At 42.7% G+C, this 19,741-nt stretch overlaps 1 protein-coding gene across 1 annotated transcript in view; it reads left to right on the top strand.

Moving 5' to 3' along the window:
* lpp (LIM domain containing preferred translocation partner in lipoma) overlaps positions 1–19,741 on the top strand; it is a 110,757-nt gene that overhangs the window by 12,929 nt on the left and 78,087 nt on the right. The window contains exon 3 of the mRNA XM_037469363.2: positions 4,272–4,317. The gene's annotated coding sequence lies outside the window, so the exon portion shown is untranslated. The remainder of the gene's footprint in view (positions 1–4,271; positions 4,318–19,741) is intronic.

Below are 19,741 nucleotides of genomic sequence, written 5' to 3'. Positions count from 1 at the left end.
AAGCCTGTGATAAAATAGCGGAATGATGAGTGAAGCATGAGGAACGTGATGAAGGTTAGAAGAACAGGGGGACGCCTGTCCTCTTGTGTTTTTGTCCCCTTTTAAGCCTGTCCATCACAGCCGAATAAGTAAAGAATCCTTTCAGCGTCTAAATTGCGTTTCTTTGACGGATGGAAGGTCTTTAGAAATGTCTTAATGGTCTAATGTACTTGGATGATCACTTGTGTTTGATAGCAAATTGCTCCATCTGAATGTAAAATGGCTCTGATAATTTGAGTATTCAACTCTTTGTGTGGCTGAAAGTAGCTTCACCTAAGTTATCGTAATGGATTTAACATTGAGTAATTGGTTCATTATATTTGACTTTTTTATTTCTTTTTTTTATGGGTGAGCACTAGCTGTGCATGTTTATAGATATCCTATTTATTGCATTGTGAAATGCATGGTTGATTAGAAAAGGTCCATTTTTAGAACTCTGCAATGCTCCACGTGGCTTTGGTACAGCTGAATTCATCGCCATGTGTGACGGGGGTCACTGGAGAACAGGTTGGTCCTTCAATCAGAGGATCCGTGGTTCAATCCCCGACTTTGCTAGTGTCCATGTGTTCTCGCAACATTTAACCCCAATGTGCTGTAGTCACAACTACGGGAGTAAACATTCGTACTGGAGTGAACGGTACTAACGAATTCTCTTCAATTAAACAAAGATAGAAAAAGACGTAATTGTTTCAGGGTCCAAGGATAAACGATTTAAAAGCGTACAGCTTCAGCCTGCTGTGACCTGATGTCAAGGATTAGAGGACTTGTGTGTCAGGATACATAAAGGTCGTCCATGCATTCATCTTCAGTAGTCTGGACTATTGTAACGGTGTGTTCACAGGTCAGTAAAAAGTCAACCGGACAACAACCACTAATTCAGTCCTCTCCAACATCAACCAAATCACCTCAGTTCTGAGGTCTTCTGGCTATCTGTCCAACTTTAAAACCCATTAAGCCCTAGATAGTTGAGGACCAAAATGCATGTCTGAGCTGCTGCTACCATACAAAGCATCCACACAACAGGTCGCTTGGACCGGGTCTCCTCTCTGTTCCCTCAGTTAGAACCAAACCTGGAGAAGCAGCATTCTGTTCTTCTGCTCAAAATAACTGGAACAAGCTCCCAGAAAGCTGCAGCTCCGCTGAGACGCCTTCAAATTAAAGGTGAAGGCGTTTCTGTTTGCGGGTGCCTTTTTAATTGAAGCAGATTCAAGGATGAAGTGGATACTTTTTACTGTTAATTTCCTTAACTGCCTTGCAACTTTTTTTCTATTTTAAGCTTTATTTTTTTTTAACCCTTTAAAAAAAATTCGGAGCAGAGGCCAAAAAGAGCCTAGTGTCCAAAGGGCTAATGTCTGTTTTTACCTGTTTTAGTTCTGTTCTTTTGCCTGATGTTTTAATTGTTTTATTTAAAATCACTTTAAATTGCCTTGTTGAAACATGCTACACAAATAAATTGCTCTTGCCTAGAGAAGAGATATAGTACAATTCATTTAAATCTAATTGACAATGTCTGTGAATTGTCACGTTTTTAAATGGCTATCTAATATTTGGGGACCTGAGTCAAAATGCTGTGATGGTTAAATCACCACAATGGGTTGCATTGATTCAACAGCTATTATACGGTATGTTGTTTATGAGATCTCATTGAAGTGTTGTAAAAAGGCTCATGTCCGGGGCAGCACTGCCTATCGTATGGATTGGTATTAACACAAGCCCTCTGAGGCAAATTTGTAATTTTCGATTTTGGGCTATACAAAATAAAATGAATTGAATTGAACAAGCCTTGTACTTACTTTGTTATCTAAGGTCGATTATATGTAAAACATTTTGATGTTTGCTTCAAAAGGGGGGAAAATGGTTTTCTGCTGCAGGGCCAGGTTTTTGCACAGCTGCTTCTACCGCTGCCTTAGAGTACCTGCTTTATCCAGGAGAATTCTGCCTTGCACTGTGAGGCAAACCCAAACCCCATGAGCTCTTGTGACCTGTGCTTTCCACCGTTTTTGGCTGGATCATCATTATTACACAACTCCTTCTGCGCTGGCTTGGTCCCCAGATGTTGTAGCAAAGAATGTGCTGGAGCCCGTCTGTTTGTGTTTGGATCTCTAGCGCAAAGACTGTAAGATCAATCAAATATAGTGTATATATTTCACATGGGGCTTATGATATTCTTTCATGTTTGTTAACTTAATTTGACTCTGATTTCTCAGCCGTAAAATAGATCATTGCTGGTTGTGATGTGGATTTCTATGATTACGGATTTGGAGGTCTCTGTTGCGTCGTGCGCACGTCTCTGTCGCTCAGGTCTCGCTGGTGGGGGATTCTCAGTAAGTCCCAGTAAAGAGGGCTGGCATCGGGCCAGACCCAGGTGTGCCAAACGAGGAATCCCAGTTGGAGGCGTGTGGCAGATTGTTAACGATCAGCACTGGTCACGCTGCGTAAACACTGAATATGTGTGTCAGTTCCCTGGCACAGGCCCATGAATTGGAGAGATGCCACCAACCCCCTGCACTGGGTTATGTACAGTAAAAATGTGATTTCCCAGAGTGTCTGTACGGGGATGACAGGAAAATCAAATCAATAGTTTTGGCACACAAATATAATAATCCACTCAAAATAATTACTCTAATGAAGTTTTATTGAGTTTATTATATGATAGTCATGCATTTGTTATCTTCCTCAAATTGTGGTGGACAAAGTCTTGGTATGTGTGAAAACAACAGTGTTTTCTCCCCGTCTATCTCGATCCATCTTAAAGTGTCCCCCCCATTGATAAAAGCAGCTGTAAAGAAACACATGAGTGCACGAACAAATCCTTGATACACACAAAATTCCGAGGACTTTCATTTCGGAAATGGCTTCCTGCACGAGGCCCGTTGTCCCTGAAATAGAAAATGTCTGCAGGGTTATCTAATGTCACCTTTCTACCCTTTTGTGAAACGCAAATTAAATTCTGTTATCTTCTGCATTGGGGCAGAAGTCTAATTGGCTGACATCCCAACGAGTCAGCAGATAAAAACAGATTTATTAAGAAGACTTTTTTTACCTATTTTATTTTTCCAGATGAAAAACTCTTTATTGTTGCTTTTCATGTAACCTTTTATAAAAATGAAGTTGGGGAAAAATGTCAAAATTCTTGTTTTTGTGTGATCAAAAATGAGTAAAGCTGAAAAATGTTTACTCTGTAGAAGCCAAAACAGAAAAGTTTGCCAAAGATACATGTAACAACATTAGTATTACAAAGTAATTGAGACATAAAAAAATTAAAAATGAAGATCACCAAAATAGATGACCATAATGTCTGGAGGATCGTGCCCCCAGCCCCCGCCCGGCGATCTCGCTGAGCTCCTCTTTTTTTTCTTTTCTATAGTGTCTCCTCTGAAAAATACAGAGGCGCGTAATATGCAAGAACAAGGAGCGCCACTTCAAGAAACTGTTGTTCCTTAACATTTGAAACCGGAGGGAACTTGAGAAAAGACTTTGGTTGTCAGCTGAATCTTCTCAAAACATTGGATTATTCTTGCAAACAATCCCGACCCAAAAAGTGCGAAGGAGGCCCGGGTAACGATCCCAAACTGGCGCCCACCAGTAATTATGAGGTGGGTACAAAGGGATTTTTGCCACTCTAAAGGGAGAAGGGGAGTGTAGGTGTGTTTATTCCTACTCCTTCCTGCCTTCTCTACTTGGAAGTTCAGATTTAGAAAAATAGACCCCCCCCCCCCCCCACCCACAACCCGCCCTCAAAAGAAAAGACGAAACAAGAGCTGTCACAATGACTGACGCCAGTCGCATGTAGCATCTGTGTTCCCACCACTGCTCCCCATAGTATATGCCACACCGTGGCAATGTGGGGAGACTGACAATGTCAATTTATCAGAACAAACAAATTCCTCAGCAAGAGGAGTACGGGGGCCCTGGAGACATGAATCATTCCACCCCCACCCTTACCTGTATCTAAACAGAATGTAGGACATTCACAACACCAGAAATAGAAATCTCACTCACAATTATCATTTTTGAGTGTATCCCCTGCAGTCAAAAGTTGGGGTTTCACTTTGGGAGTTACAGCTACACTTTTAATGGCAACTTTTGTCGAAGTAAACAATTTGCGAGAGAGGGGGGGGGGGGGCGAGATGAGCGGCGGCCGCAGCCCACGGGCGGTCAGGACGAATCGGATTTGAGTCGTATTCTCAGATACCAATTGTGCTGTATAATTATGTCTTGTTTCTTTTCAGGTGTCTGATCCTGAAGTCTCTGCCATCGCTGAGTGTTACAGTTTGGGTAAGTACTCGACCTGATTCTTCCCCCCGTACAGTACGGCTGCAAAGCACAGCCTGTTTGTCTCCGCTAGATAATATCATTTGTATTTGATCCTATAAAATATGTTCTGTGAGAAGCCAAGAGGCGTCTTTTTTTATTTTTATTTTTTTGTCTCACAGATTTACCAGTTTTTAAACTAGTAAATCCACCTAAACTTTTCTCAAAATCTCTCCAATGATGGGAGGAGAAATATCTTCGGCCTCTGCGCGTTGCTTATGTGTGAATGTGTAATAAGTAAGCACAACGTTGAGGACCGTGCTGGCCATAAATAACATTATTACAGTGCAGGGCTCTGCAGACGTTTAGCCAGAAACGGGTCAGTTTGTTCCAGAATTTGGTTCCTCCCACATCATCAAAGGCAGCTGAATGGGAACTATTCAATGGGAATGATTTGTATTAAAGGCCATTTCCTCTAGGCTTCTAATATCGTCAGTGTCCTTAAATTCAACCATATTGATGTATTAAACTTTATTTGAACCATGCATTCATACACTATGTGTGTTTTATTATTGCATTATATTAATTAAATACAAACTACTATTCATTGAATTTGAGCCAAAAATTTGTATGTTACAACTTAGATTAGTTGATTATATATTCATATTTTTTGTGCACTTTAATATGAATTTCTACATTTGGTAACTGAATCCATTGGTGGCCATCCATATTAGTGGATATGTTTGAATTCCCTCTGCCATGTTGCTGTGTTTGCGTCAGAGAAACTTGGCCAAAGGGCAGGAGCTTGTCCTAATGACGCACAGTAAGTGTTTCCGTGATGCATTCCTAATTTATTCACTTAGCTTTGGTTATGAGAGAAGTGAGCCATGTGTTCTCCAGAAAACGGGGAAAAACACAGCTGCTCTCTAATCTTAAACGTTGTCCAGTTTGCTCTTTACAAGCAATGTAACTCAAATCGTATTCAGCCGAAGGAACAGCTGTAAAACAACTATGGACATTTACGTTAAAAATGTGGAATGGTAAAGAAGCGTTAACCTCTCCTGATTTTCACAATAAAAGCATTGAAATATCAAATTAAAGGGCAACTTTTATTGTGAAGAATATAAAAACCTGTTCATCCCCAAAGGAGTGGAGCTTTATTGGTGGCTGTTCTTCAATAAAACAAGTCATTAGATACTGCATTGAGTCAGCCGAAATGATAGATGAACTTTTATTGTCAAGAGTTGATTGACGTGTCAAGTGTGGTCACATAAGGACATAGCTAAGGTTGACATCCGATCATGATGGCGTAATCACTCCCCGTGATGGCAACAGTAAGCTATTGCCTCCTCTTGTTTAGGTGGCATCTCCGGTCAGCAGCAACAAGAACAGGAAAAGGGGGTGACCACTCTAATCTTTTTAGTTTTTAAATATCAACAAAGTGTTCAAAGAAAAGAAATATTTGTTTTTATACTCAAAGTATGCTTCAGCTTATTGCTAAATATTAGGTATGTATTTGGGGAATTAGTTAAGCCTGCAGCGAGTCTTTAGTCTTTTTTTTTTCCTGATTAGCCAACTCTTTGGCATTATTTCTGATAAGCTGCTGAGTACTCCCTTAACCGACAAAATAGTGTTTGTACACTGTGATAACACTAATGGTCCTTGTTCTAATTGATTTTTGATACTGTGTGTGTGCGTGCGTGTAAATTCTAACGAGGCGTAGTCCTGATTATTGTTTGCTTTTCCTGACATTTAAATGTGCACTTTTTGGATTAACTCTGATCAGTCGTGTGTCTGCATACTCTTTAAAGTGTCTTCACTTACATTCAAACATCAGATTTATCGGACACGGCGTATTGAAGAAACTGCAGAGGCATACGTTATTGTTGGTGAGCTCTGAGCTCTGTGTATGTGTTAAGCGAAGCATGCACAGAAGTTGAATACCAAAATGTGATATATTTTTTTTAAACAGATGGCAAGGTGCTCAAATGGGAATCCGATCTCTTCTTCATCCAAATAAGAAAACGTTGAACAGGTGGTCCAAGAAGCTTCTTTCCCCGCTACGGCTTTCATTCGCACACTTTTGTTCTTCTGGTAATAATGAGCTTACTTGTGGCGTAAGTTATAGGGCAGGCTACTAAAGGCCTTTAAAGTATTCTTAGACACAACCCTCTCCACCAACACCGCTAGATAAACCACAAAGCAGGGCTCTCAAGTGTCACCCCCCCAACGCCATGGTGGGCGAATGCTATCAGCTAATGGTACCTTTTAATTCTAAACAAATTGAGTCCGTTATGCATTGAAGCACATCACATCCACATTTGTATCAAAAGAAGCATTTGGAGCAGCAGGTTAGCAGGTTGCCCTGTCAAAACTACGTTGTTAACATCATGTTAGCTCACCGGCTAAAGTGTAGAATGAGAGCAGTTAACCTCATTGTTACAGATGGTATCTCCTATGTTGTGTGTAAAGCTAGTCGTGAGTGTTGAGCTGACCAGAAATGAAGCTGCTAGCTTGAGAAGCTAATGCTGCTAGCTTCTAGCCGTCGACTCGTGTCACCTTGTTGAGGATCTGAGAAGTGGGGAGTGATTGCGTAACAAATGTGAATCAATGCATCTTCCAAGTTGGTTGTTAAGGTCACTTCAGTTGAAATTCTGAAACTGAAGTTATGTAGTCTCATAAATGTTGATTCAATCCTTTCTAATATCTTTTCTATAATCAAGAATTAAATTAATTACATTTCTTTTATCGTTTAATTCAAGTTTCACCTCAACCTTTCTATGAAAAGGAAGTGATCAACAACATTCCAGAGGATGTTTCAAACAAGTTATGTATTCAGTGAGGTTCAAACATTCCATCATTTTTTTTCCCTTGAAATATTTTTAGTAGAAACTATTAACCACCAACTGTCCACACCGCAGCTTTGTGCACATGTTTATACAATAGCTCATACCCAAAATGCACCCACGCACTGCGTTAAAGCACAGCAATGATCCTGTGAAATAGACCTACTGTTAAGGTTGAACAGTAGAAATGTGGAGTTTGGTTTACCACAGTGGACATCTCCGGGGCGGGGCCCGTGGGGAAAACCCTCCCATGCTGGGGCCACAGTCATGGTGTAAGCTTAACTTGCCAAGGATGCTTCTCCCTTTCTCACACGGTTTGTTTGGGTTCTTGGCTCGCAACATGTCTGTTCGGGCCAGATTCTTGAAGCACGCATCGAATTGACGCATGACTGGGTGCCAGCTGAATTTCAAGAACAGTTTAGCTTCACTGTAGAATTCAAAGTACATAACTCTTTGTTCTGCTCGAGCTTTAGCCAAAAGCCTTCCTCTGACTCCTATCGGGATTTAAGGGCCTCGTGGTAGTGGACAAATCCTTTCAGTGTTTGCTGGACTGTCAGGGATTTATTTTCTTTTTTAGGGAAGTGTTGCCTTCTTTACCATTCAATAGCCATGCATTTCAGTCTAAACCGATACCAGTGTACTGCATATAAGGTATTCTTATTTCAGAGTGTACATTTTTCTCTTCAGAGCTTTCCCCACCTGATAATCTCAACAGCATGTTGGTGTTAAACCCTCTTTCAAGAGTGAAATTATAAATCCACGTGGAATCTTCGCCAAAGTAATGTTTGTTTGGGTTTAACCAGCATTGCAAAATTCCATCTGAAATATCAGTTTTGCCCACATAACGAAGAAAACACGTACATTTATAATAGATAATCCTCAAGTTTAAGAGCGTCTAATTCTCCAACTTCAAATTAAAGTTTACAGACAATACGTCCTAACTTTTCTTTTTAGTTGTCCACAATCTTCCTCTTTAGCTGCATTCCACCAGGCCTGCTCCTCGTCATGACTCTGAGACTGTAGCATAATCATTTATTATGGTCCTCAATGTTTACCCACATACACAGAAAGCACCAGAGGTTACAAATAATCATTCATGCTTTAGGAAGCATGCTTTATGCATCACAGTAGATGCCTTTAATGCTGGTAAGGCAGAAGTCAAATTGACATTGGCCAAGCAAATTCCCCCTACGCTAAGCCCCTCCCCCTGCTGTTGGAGGAAGATGGTGAAATCAGTAAACGGCACTGTCCCAGGTAAGCCCAGTAGGTCTCTATTCAATGTTACAAAAAAGCAGGAGCATCATGTTTAGTTGGCCAGCGTTTTCATTATATATTGCATTTAAACATCAGAGACTTTTTGAAAGCAATGCTTTGTATTTGAGTCTAATCTTTTACTGATTCAATATTTAAAGTGATTAGCGCTTGTTCTACACCTAACAAATGGTGTGGCATGATTAGACGGTCCAGAAATGATCAAAGCGATGCCAGTGAGTGAAGGGTAGAGTTCTACCTTCATAAGCACACCTAACAAAGACTGTGTTGTGGCATCTTTTATCATGGGATTGCGCAACTCATTAGCATCACATTTGGCAGTGCAGTGGTGCCACAGGCTCTCTTTTCCCCCTCCTTTTTCTTCATTTCTCTATACTTCCTTTCATTGTCTCCCCCAACACCACTCCCCCCCACTCCCCCCCCCATCCAAAAAAAACAGCATTCAGTATTAAAAACACTCCCCCACTCTCCTTGGAGGCCTGAAATGTGCCTGTTAAAATGTCTTCCTTCATTGTTGATTGGTAACAATTGTTGGCATGTTTTTTTGTTTTTTTGTTTAAGCAACACAATTTAAACACACACAGACACACACACCAGTGGTCTATCAAGAGCTGATTCCAGCACCCATACATTTATATTTGATTACTCCAAAATAATTACCCTGTGAAGACTTTGAACAGCACTTGGAGGTTAGACAATAAATTCAACACGAAATGTCAATAAATGGTTAAACAGTTGGTGAATAAATAAGCCACAGTCCAAATATCCTCTGTTGTCCTAAAATCTCTTCAGGCGCATTCTGCTCTGTTTATGGCAGCAGATTTTAACCCTCTCAATGGACTCCTGTAACATAATCCCTTTATTCACTTTTGTTTGGAGCTTGCAAGATTTTTTTTTGTGGAAAAAACATAAGTTCAGTTGGAGTACTTTTTAAATCTGAATCTAACATGTAGAATTTCAAAGCTATTTGTATGAACTCCTTACTTAAAGTTCTCAAAGTAAAAGCCTCAGATTGATCAGACCAGCTCTTACGTGAAGGTTTGTCCATCTGCTTACTTCCATTTATTTTTATTTCCACATGGAAGAAAGCACTGTTACTGACTAGAGTGCACATTTACAATGCAAAGACCGAGCGTGGATCCGGTCCATAGAATCACTGCCGCTCTGTCGCCTGAGCTGGTGTCACATGCCGTAACAATTTGAATGGAGAGATAACGGCTTATTGAACCGGCGTCTGATGGAGCAATTGTAGCTTCAGTTTGCAGCGCGGTAGATGGGTCTGATGGCGTCTATCCAGCCACGTGTTTCCACACTGAGGATGAAGGAGTGTTCCTAAGCAATTCCTGCAGCTTTTCCATGAGAAGGCGCAGTGCGTGATGATACTCTGCTGAGCCGCCCCGCGATCACTTTCTGCAGGGAGAGTGAGGAGCCGAAAACAAGTAAATAAGACATGCTTAAGACGGGAGGATTAAGGCGACCCCAGAGTGATTAAGAGGGCCGACATAGATACCCCTGGCTGGATACTCAGCTGGACCAGTGAGCACTTCTGGATTTTGTTTTAAAGCAGCAGGGACACGTAAACATCAACAGCTATCAATCAATTAAGGATAAAGCTCTCAATAAAAAACAACTTGTTTAACTTTGCTTTTCAAATAAACATCCTCGGATCCAAGGTCACGGTGCAAAGAAGCAAACGATTAGATGGGAGATGCAGGCAAAGCAGACTTTTAGCACCTTGTTTTTCTTTGGGAGCTTGATAAAACTCTTATTTTCGAAAAGGGATCCGAAAACAAATCCTGGATGTCCAAATGGGCCAATCTTTTTCATTTAGACAATCTCCTACAAACCTTATCTGTGCTGTGATGTTTGCGACATCCCTGAGCTACGGTGGAGGAAAACCTGTGATTGATCCACTCTGGTGTGGATCTCAATAATATAATCACACTTCTAATTGTGGGAAGGAAATCTTTCAGCAAGCAGGAAGTGCTGCTCTTTGTAATCAATGTACCCAATGCCCAGTAGGCTAATGCATATTTCAGAAAGAAGTAGCAGTGAAGTGAAGGAGACTCGGATGAGACTTTCTCTCCTCTCCAGACAACATTGTTAACAGATATTCCTCCGGCGTGAACCAGTAAAAGTTTGGATAGGGTTAGCAACAACCCACTCTGTGTGGCCCGGTGAAGTTCCGGACCTAAAGCTGCTCATCGCTGTGTATCCGCGGTCCTGCACAATGCACAAAGGGGGATATGGAAGCGCTGGATGTTCTGGAGACCAAAGCGCACAATTGGAGCGCTACCTGCAAGTCGAGAAAAGGGGTGGGGGGGGCTCTTTTGTCCGCCTCTGTCGCCGAGGCCGAGCCCAGATGATTTCGGACACAATGGCAACACTGAGTCTCTGTCTGCTGCAATTGCTTAAACAGCCGCTCAGGAATTTAAAATAGGCTCCAGATGAAATCGCCACGAGCTCAAAACCCATTCGTGCCTTTTGCTAAGAAGATTCTCAGGCAAAGTCATCTGCACCCGGTAAACAAAGTGTTGTTGATGAGCTGATTGTATGTGGCTTTGCCAGCGAGCGGGCTGTGGAGAGGGATTACGTCCCCCGAGCCAGAACCCAATGGAAGTTCGAATGGGAGGATAGACGCCAGTGCAGAGGATAAGCTGTGTTCGACATTCACATAACCGCTCAATACCTGCGATACGGAGACAATCAAATAAAGAAAAGGTCTGGGAGTCCCTCCTAAGTGTGAGACGTGCGTGCGCTCACAGTCACGGGATCACAAGCGGCGTCATGAAAGCTCGCTCGTGGGGCGAGTCCCATGTTTGAGGTGGACAACGTCTCGCAGAGGGGCTCGGGATTGAAGGAGCTTACTTTTTTTTTTTTTTCTTGGGTGAGGTTTAGTTGACTGAAGGATTTAAGTACCTCTTTGGGGAGAGCCTGTAAAGGTGTAGCAACAGCAGCATATGGCAGAGACTGTGAGGAAAGCAGAAATCCGCTAATCCACCGTTCCTACAGCATAGGGATTAAACCTTCTGTGACTTTTTGCTTTGCTTCTCCCCCCCCCCCGTTTTTCTACGTCCACAGTTCAGTTTAACGGCTTGTTATTCCGCCCCGAGCGTTCCTCTGTTCCCGACCGTTGCATCTGGTCAGCAGGCGGAAACCTCTCGCCCATTGGCATTGTGGGAGAATCTTTTCACTTAGCCTCGTGATTCATCACGCGTTTCATCTGCTGCAGCATTCAGAGAGAAAACTCCATTTCTATACAAGTTTAGACAATCATTACAAATGTAATCTGCCTTGTTGTATTGAGAGGGTACAAAAGTCTTTGTTGAGATCGCGCAGCTGCCTTTTGTGAGTCCCATGTGATCAGCGGGATTGTCGTCAAAGGGAAACGGCTCCCCCTGAGGTGTAATCCGATTACCATTTATATTTTATATCGTCTCACCTGAAGGTGACGCCTCAAACTGTTACTGGAGCAACCAATATTGGACTGAACTATTCTCCTCTCATTCCTCTCATTGCAGTGACGTGCTCGTAAACTCAGAGATGCTTCACCTTGTCTCTTAACACACGCCGACCTTTGTGCGTGGAGTAACATGAAGGAGAGCTAGCGCATCTCTCTCGGCTCTTATAAAAAGACAACAAGGGCAGAAGTGAAGAGTGATGAAAAGAGTCTGGTAATTTCATGGTGCCCCCCTCCCACACACACTGCTTGGGAGGTTAGTGTTCGTTCAGTCTGACTTCTAAAGATCTCCCAGCGCCGGGGGTGTCGGAGGGATTAAACGTTATCAGCGTTGGGACTTCACAGCTTTATTGTGTTTTCCGTACATGTCAACAAACCGATACTGAGGGGCATCGGGCAACAAACTCCTGCCTTATTGTCATTTATTGCAGGAATTATTAATGATGTTAAAACGGATGAGACTTCAATGCATTTTAAACCTGATTCAAAAACTGATTTACGACTCCATATAAAGATACACACAGCTGACAGTCTGATCCCCCCCAAATTAAAGGCCCGCCTCCTTTCTATTCCATCACTCCAGTCTTCACTGTCTTCTACAGTAGAATTGTTGAATCTTTGAATTTTATTAACTTTGTTAACTGTGTCTGCAGGTGGGAAGTGTCTGTCCTTGTCTCTATAAATGACTTTTCAGCCGTTTTTTTTCATTTTAGTCGAGAAAACTACAGTTAACTTAATTATCACCTTTTCTACCATCGTGGGCGCCATGCCGCCCGTGCTGATGTGTTGCAACCCAACGCGTTTCTCAGGTCTCCCCCACGGCGGCTTCCCGATGGGTGGAGCAGCTGCCACGTTGGTTGGAGTCGGCCAGCGGGCCGCGCGGAGGGGGCTCGTTGCACAAACGCCAGGCAGCAATTAACACGTCAAGGTTGATCAGTCCGCGCAGGTAGCTACAGCCAAAGCAGCGTATTTCCCTTGAATGACACGCGTCTCCGCTGCTGATGAACGCCCCCCCGGGGGGGCAATGGCTGTCAAATGAGGTCAATTAATGACTGCTTGGGGAGACTTTTCAACCGTTCAAGGCGGGTCCGCAGTTCCACGCCGCTCGCGCTTCTTCCCTCCCAGACAAGCTCTACTTTGTTGACTTTGCCCCGATGCGTTGGGAAACCCAAGGGCGCTTATTAGCTACCTATCCGAGAGTGACATGCGTAGCTGTAGGCCGGCGTGGGGTAATGGCCCTTCATGGTCACCTCTGCAAAATTGATTGGATTAACGCTTTGATTTCATGCTCAGCCGTTGGGGGCACAGGATGCAAGCGACCAATGTTCTCCCAGAAGCGCTTTGGATGTTAAATCACTCATCACACACATTGTCTGGTTTGATGTGCACTGAAGGGCCTTTATGCTCAAACAGGAAGTAAGAGATGCTTAATTAGGGGAATGGAAACTGTTTTAAAGGCCATTGTCTAAATACTTCCATAGCTGACTTTGGATTGCAGCGTTTGTTTAAAAGCCCCTGCACAAACCACAATTTTGGTTATATTAAAGTTATATTTTGGAGTTAGTTCATTTAGGAGCTCACCACTCAAATAGGGAAAATGATTGATGCACTTAAATTTGGCTGTTTGTTACCAAGGTTAGCAACACACTCGACACTGCTCTAAGGTTTATTCCCATTTCCCCACACTGCAGTGTCTTCTTACAACATGCTGGCAATCAACTATTACGTTCATAGTGCCCAGAAGAATAACGGCAAAACTCTGGGCGTACGGGTCAAAAGTGTCCAAAACATATGACGTGGCACCAAGATGTTTGCATTCATAACATGCTGAAACCAGTACATTGTACCTTCCTAGCATCAACGTGCAACAGGCCTCATTGACCAACATGTTTTGCATAAACTAGTTCCTGAGAAAAGCCTTCGTCAGTGTGGTGATGTGTAGGTTAACGCTCTGCCAACCCCCTTGGCAGAGCACAAGCCTGCACACACAAAGCAAAAAGCTTCTGCAGAAAGTGCAGACACGCCATTGTGTTGTAGAGTCAGTAATGGGTATAAAGTAGAATGAAACAAAAGATGATTGGGACGCTGTTACTCCTTCAGTGATAGTAAAAATGGTTTTAATTTAAAGGTTGGAGAGATTTTGTGATTCATGTTAACTGTTACAACCCCGCTCAAATGAATGATTACAAAATATTATGTATAGGTAAGTCATTCAGACCCTTAGATCCCCTTAAGAAGAATAAACCCCAAATAAGAAACCCTTAGTGGATGTCTGAATGTTTCCTGACTGCGTGGGTTTTAAGGAGACTGAGGCACATTGTCATTTAAAGAGTATTAGAATGCTGATAAGAGCATGTAGCTCATGTGCAGCCTCGCAGCGCCTCTAGCAGTTTGGTACTTCATGATTTGAAACTTATTTATCATCCTTTGGGCCATTTCTTGAAATTGTCATCTTACAAGTCGGCCACAGTTTTAAACTCAAATAGCATTAAATCCATGATATATATATATATATATATATATATACACACACACACACACACACACACCATATTTTCGCAACTATAAGGCGCACTTAAAATCCTTTTTTTTCTCTCAAAAGACGCGAAAATACGGTGTATATATATATATACATATACCGTATTTTCGCAACTAATATACGCTGTTGGAGCTGCAATTACCGCGGCTGCTGGCACCAGACTTTCCCTCCAATGGATCCTTGTTAACCAGTATGGATCAACCAATTGATCCATATATATGGCGCTCCGGATTATAAGGCGCACTGTCGTTTTTTGAGAAAAGAAAGGATTTTAAGTGCGCCCTATAGTCGCGAAAATATGGTGTGTGTGTGTGTGTGTGTGTGTGTGTGTGTGTATATATATATAATATACATACATACATATAGTGTGCAGCAAACAAAGACAGCGGGGCATGAAACCGCAAGAGCGCTCCACGGTGACTACGGCGATATTCGAATCGTTTCTCTCAGACAAACCTTGCCAACAAAGCACCTCAATCACTTTTTAGACTGTTTTCAGACTCAGTCAGAGGCTTCCGGGGGGACGACTTGAAAGAAGGGTTGGACTGGGAAAATCAGACCACCACAGCCAAAGAAACGAGAACTGTGGTGTTTTGCTTCAGTCTTGCAAAGAAAAACTTTCCACAAATACTGTCCACACAATGAGTATCTTTTATTCTTTTTGAGGTGATTCTGGACATCTTTATTTCATTTCTGTGTGCCATTTTCATTTAATTCTTAACTAGTAGCATATCAACTGATATTTACACATCAGATCCCACCCGCAGGTGTTCCCCTTCATCTTGACACCAGCATTTATCCTTGACTAGGGGTAAAGCTGGAGCCCGGTTTAGAGAAGCAGGGCGACCTCCTGGCGTTTGATATTGATTCGCTGAAAGTGTGAAATCTGCAGGTCCTTTCTTTTCTTATTGTTGATGCAAATGTTTTTTTTAGTTTTTAAGTGTGCCATCTAGCACAGAGGTATGAAGGAGATGGTTAAAGTTGCGGTGAGATATATTTACAGCTGTCAGTCAGCAACCTCCTGAGACTCTGAGAAGATAAAACTCCTGAGATGGCGCATCCTACCACTCGCAGTATCGAGCAGCACATACTCCAGTCATGCAAGCCACTCGATTCCATTTGATATATCCCAAGCCAAAACGAGCTGTCACTCAGCATTAACGTCTTTCCCATATTTACAGAAAAGTTGTTGCTTCTGTCATTAGGGAGCAAAAGGCCATCAAATAAGCGTAAACTACTCAACAGAGTGCAGGAAAGTCATCCAACTCTCGTTAGGAAGTTTTTTTTTTTAGGTGTTACTTTGACAAACAAAACGATCATCTGGAGGAATAAGTGGTATTCTTTGTGCCCGAGTGATTCTTGTTGCTCGCTGCAACTCAGAAATGAACAATGAGACTTTTGGAGAGCAAAATCAAACTGGGGATTTCTTCAGTAAGTACTTTGACCCTTCAAACTTTCACTTTTTATGAGGGAATTTTACAACAGATTCGTTTTTCACAAAAGAAATATAAAACTTCCAACACAATGGCAGCCCAAAAAAATAACGGCGCACAAGGAGGTTTTAGACGGGGTTCGTTTGCCAGGGAGATGCTATTATGAATGACTTTATGAATATGAACACGAGGGAGGGAGAGAGAGAGAGAGAGACCCATTTATAACCGGGTAAAATATGTCCGCCAGCCTGCAGGAGCCCAAATTATGTACAAGCTCTTGTGGAAACAAGAGGTCAGAAATTTAACAAGAACGGAGAGTTCAGCCAACGACAGAAAAAAACGTTTAATTTTTCTTCTGTAGCCGTCTGTCACTTCCATTGCTTTTAGACTGGAAATAAACGTTCTGCATTTTCTGTTTTTCACCCCTGAAAAACGATTTGATTTGATGGTTTTGTCTTTGTGGTCATCTTGGACCCCTGGTCCTGTTCCCTGTGGGCCTATTGATCGGACCTCCTGCAATACGTCTATGTACTCAGCAGAGTTACTTCAGACATGATGCTTTTGTCCACTTCCATGCGACGTCTTTACAGTTAAATTTAAGCAGTGCAGCTACTTTTTCATTTTTAACCTGTTCCCGTTTTGTTTTTGCCCCTCTGCTTTGGGGGGTGGGGGGGGGTCTTACTCTTTGTAGTTGTCACAGCTCCAAATCTCATTTGTAATGCTTCTCAACAATAGTGAATCTGTATTTGCAATGATTATCACTTGATTAACCTTATTATTATCCCTCTGTAATTAGCCTCATTATGAGGCGCTTTCCTCTGGTCTGAAATGTTCCGCCGTTTAACTAAATGGAGCGCCGCCCGTGTGTCTTTCCAAAATGTGATTTTTGCCTGTCGCTGTAACACAAACAGTCGTACCATCCCTGACCATGAAGAACAAGAATTAAAAGCAGCTCACAGCGGGATGCGCAACAAAGAGCTCGCTGATGGAGGGTGGAGAGGAACCGTCGATGCTTCAACTGGGGAACACCTGCTGCACCCCCCCCCTCCCCCCCACCTCTTGTCGGGTCGTGGTCCGAGTGTAGACGCGATGAGTTGTGATTGAGACCCTCTTCTTCACACCGCTCCGAGACTCTTCCTGACACAACACAGAGGTGATTTTGCCTGCTAGCTTTCTCACCTCTCGTTGTCACGGCCGGTTTGTGTTAAGTGGCCGGCGCGACCGCCGACTCCAGCGCGCGACGCCAGTGTTGAAACGGGCCGGACCGCTGTTAGTGTTAAGTGTCGCGTCGCTGTGATTCGTTGAGACCCCCCCCCCTGCCCCCACAACGCCCCCACAACCCCCCTGTCAGACTTTCTGGTTTCATTTCTTTGTGACCGCGGCCGTCCTTCCCTTGATGAAAGGTTAGAGATCAGCAAATAAAAGACATAACAAGAAGGATGTGGCCCACAAACGCTGTGCGTGCGCGTGCGTGTGTGCGTGCGTGCGTGCGCGTGCGTGTGCGTGCGTGCGTGTGCGTGCGCGTGCGTGCGCGACCAATACTGCGCCTCATTCAGAAGTGGTTTAAAACAAGAGCAACCAGCTGAATTCCATGTTAATGAAATGAAATCAAACAGACAGAAGATGACAGAAGGGACAGACAAGAGTCAATTGACGAAAAAGGAATGTCAGCTATTTTTCTGTTTCATTTTATAGTTAATTGTCCATAATTTCGCAGTGATTTTAATCCCCTTTTAAGCGGAAAGGACAACAATTCTCTGCTGCCAGCCCTCTCAATTGTGAGGATTTTCTGTTTTTATATTTCTGTGAAATGAATTTAAGAGGGTTTTGGGATTATTTTTGAGACAAAACAAGACATCACCTTGGACTCTGTTTTGTTTTCTTACATTTAGGTGTGTTGTGAAATGCTTCTGTGTAACACGTGCTGCTGCTGTCTAAAAAAACCAAGTGAAAAACCAGAATTCACCCCGTCCCTCCTGAAACAACAAGGGTGATCCTTTGCTTTGCTGGAACACCGTGACACAGGTGGTATCAATGTATGCTGTTACTAATCGGCAAATATTTTTGTTTTTCAATAGTGGGAATTTTAATCAATAAGGAAAATACCCGCAAGTTGCAACACATTGAAGATTGCCATTTTTAAATTCCACTGCACCTTCCAGACAAAAGAACACAAATGACAAATGACGATTTTTGATTTTCCAAAAGCAGTTTTGTTAAATAGACCTCCAGTATCTCCTAAAATGTTATATGGTTGTGACAATTGAGTGGTGCTGGCTCTGACCTTCGCCTGAGACATGCATTTAAAAAATAAGACCCAGGGCCTAATAGGGATGAAACATATGCAAAAGAACGTGTCTGGATATGTACCAAATGTCTTTTTTTAAGTTGTCCTCTTTCTTTTATCCCTCTGGGGATTTAACAAGACCTCTCACTGTGTTGGGATTTAACACTGATGTTTTACTTTACTTAATCCATACCCTACATGTTTCATGGGGATAATAAGTCAAATAACAAATTACAGTCTCACATTTACGCACAGGGAAGTTCTGTCTTAAAGGGATCAAGAAGTAAAATCTTACTTTCCCACATTTACAGGCGCTTAGATATTAGGTGGTATTAAATCTAGGTCATTGTGTGATAAAGTGCTATCAAAGGTGCTGCAGTTAGAATCAGTAGCATCAGTGAAGGAGGAGTAGCATCCCATCCTCAGCTGTTGGCGTTGTGATGATGTCGCCATGGCGCTGAGCTGTTTGCTGTGGCTACGTTTCAGAACATCGCCCGGTCCTCTGAAGCCCCGATGCCGTTGTTGCACTTTCATTATAAAAATTTTAACACACAAAAGAGGTCCAAAACAGCCTTTTGCTATTACTAATATGTCGACACATTGCGTGGTGTCAGACTTCCGGCACTTTCAAATATTTACCCCTTTTGCACAAAACATTTCAGGATCCGTAATGACCACTTGAACCCCCGGCTCTTCCAGCCTCCGAGCGGCAGAACGCGGGCAGCGAGCTCTTGTTTGTGTAATGTCGCATTAACTTGTTCAGCCATTCGACCGGCCCTCTAAAGCACAGCGAGTCCAATGCTGGGAAGACTCCTGCAGATGGGAACCTTTTTAATTTTTAAAGCGTTTTCATCCGCATGGCCGACCCTGCGCACGTTGCATCACGACCCGTGAGTGCTAATCCCAGATGCCTCCCACTCCTCTCTTTGGTATGAAAAATCTTCATATTCATCTCGGCAGTGTCTTTTTGAAGTGATGTTTTGATCGGTGCCCAGTGAACCAAGGGCTGTGTAGGTTTAACAGAACTCCACTCATGGGACAGAGCGCAAGGTGGGAGGAAAAGCCGCATAATTGGACTTTTCAAATTATTATTTCACTGTTGTTTATAATCTTAGGGGCACTTCCAGCATGATAGAGGGCACTGGAAAGCCTTTAATGTACATTGTGTACATGAGGACATTTGCTCATTTTCATTTGCAATCCCCCGTTTTGTACCGTTGTGCAACACAAACCAGCAGATGGACCATTTCTTCGCTCCGAGTCTGGTGCTATTCTAAAAGTCTGTATTCGTCAGCAAATCCCATGAAAAGACCAAATGCAACAATAAAGTGATCCCACTAACAAGTATTGTGTTTTAAATCAAAGCCTCGTATATCTTCTTGCTCTGTGCCATCGAGCTCCATTGTTGTCGACAAACACATAAATGTGTATTAAGTCCCCAACAAATGCCCTATTTTCTCTTGCTTATGAGAGCTTTACTGAAAACTAAAAACTACAGAGCTCAGCGGTCCAGTATCACATTCTTCGAGTCTTGTCTTTTAGTGTGTTGACATTTGGTTAACAGGGACAGCTGTGGAGCTGATAGCAGACTGTGTGGTGAGGTTCGGTGGA

This window comes from Pungitius pungitius, chromosome 7 (genome assembly GCF_949316345.1).
Source record: "Pungitius pungitius chromosome 7, fPunPun2.1, whole genome shotgun sequence".
In the NCBI taxonomy this organism is placed as follows: Eukaryota; Metazoa; Chordata; class Actinopteri; order Perciformes; family Gasterosteidae; genus Pungitius; species Pungitius pungitius.
Note: the sequence above shows the minus strand (reverse complement) of the source record. Positions and strands in the feature narration are given on the sequence as shown.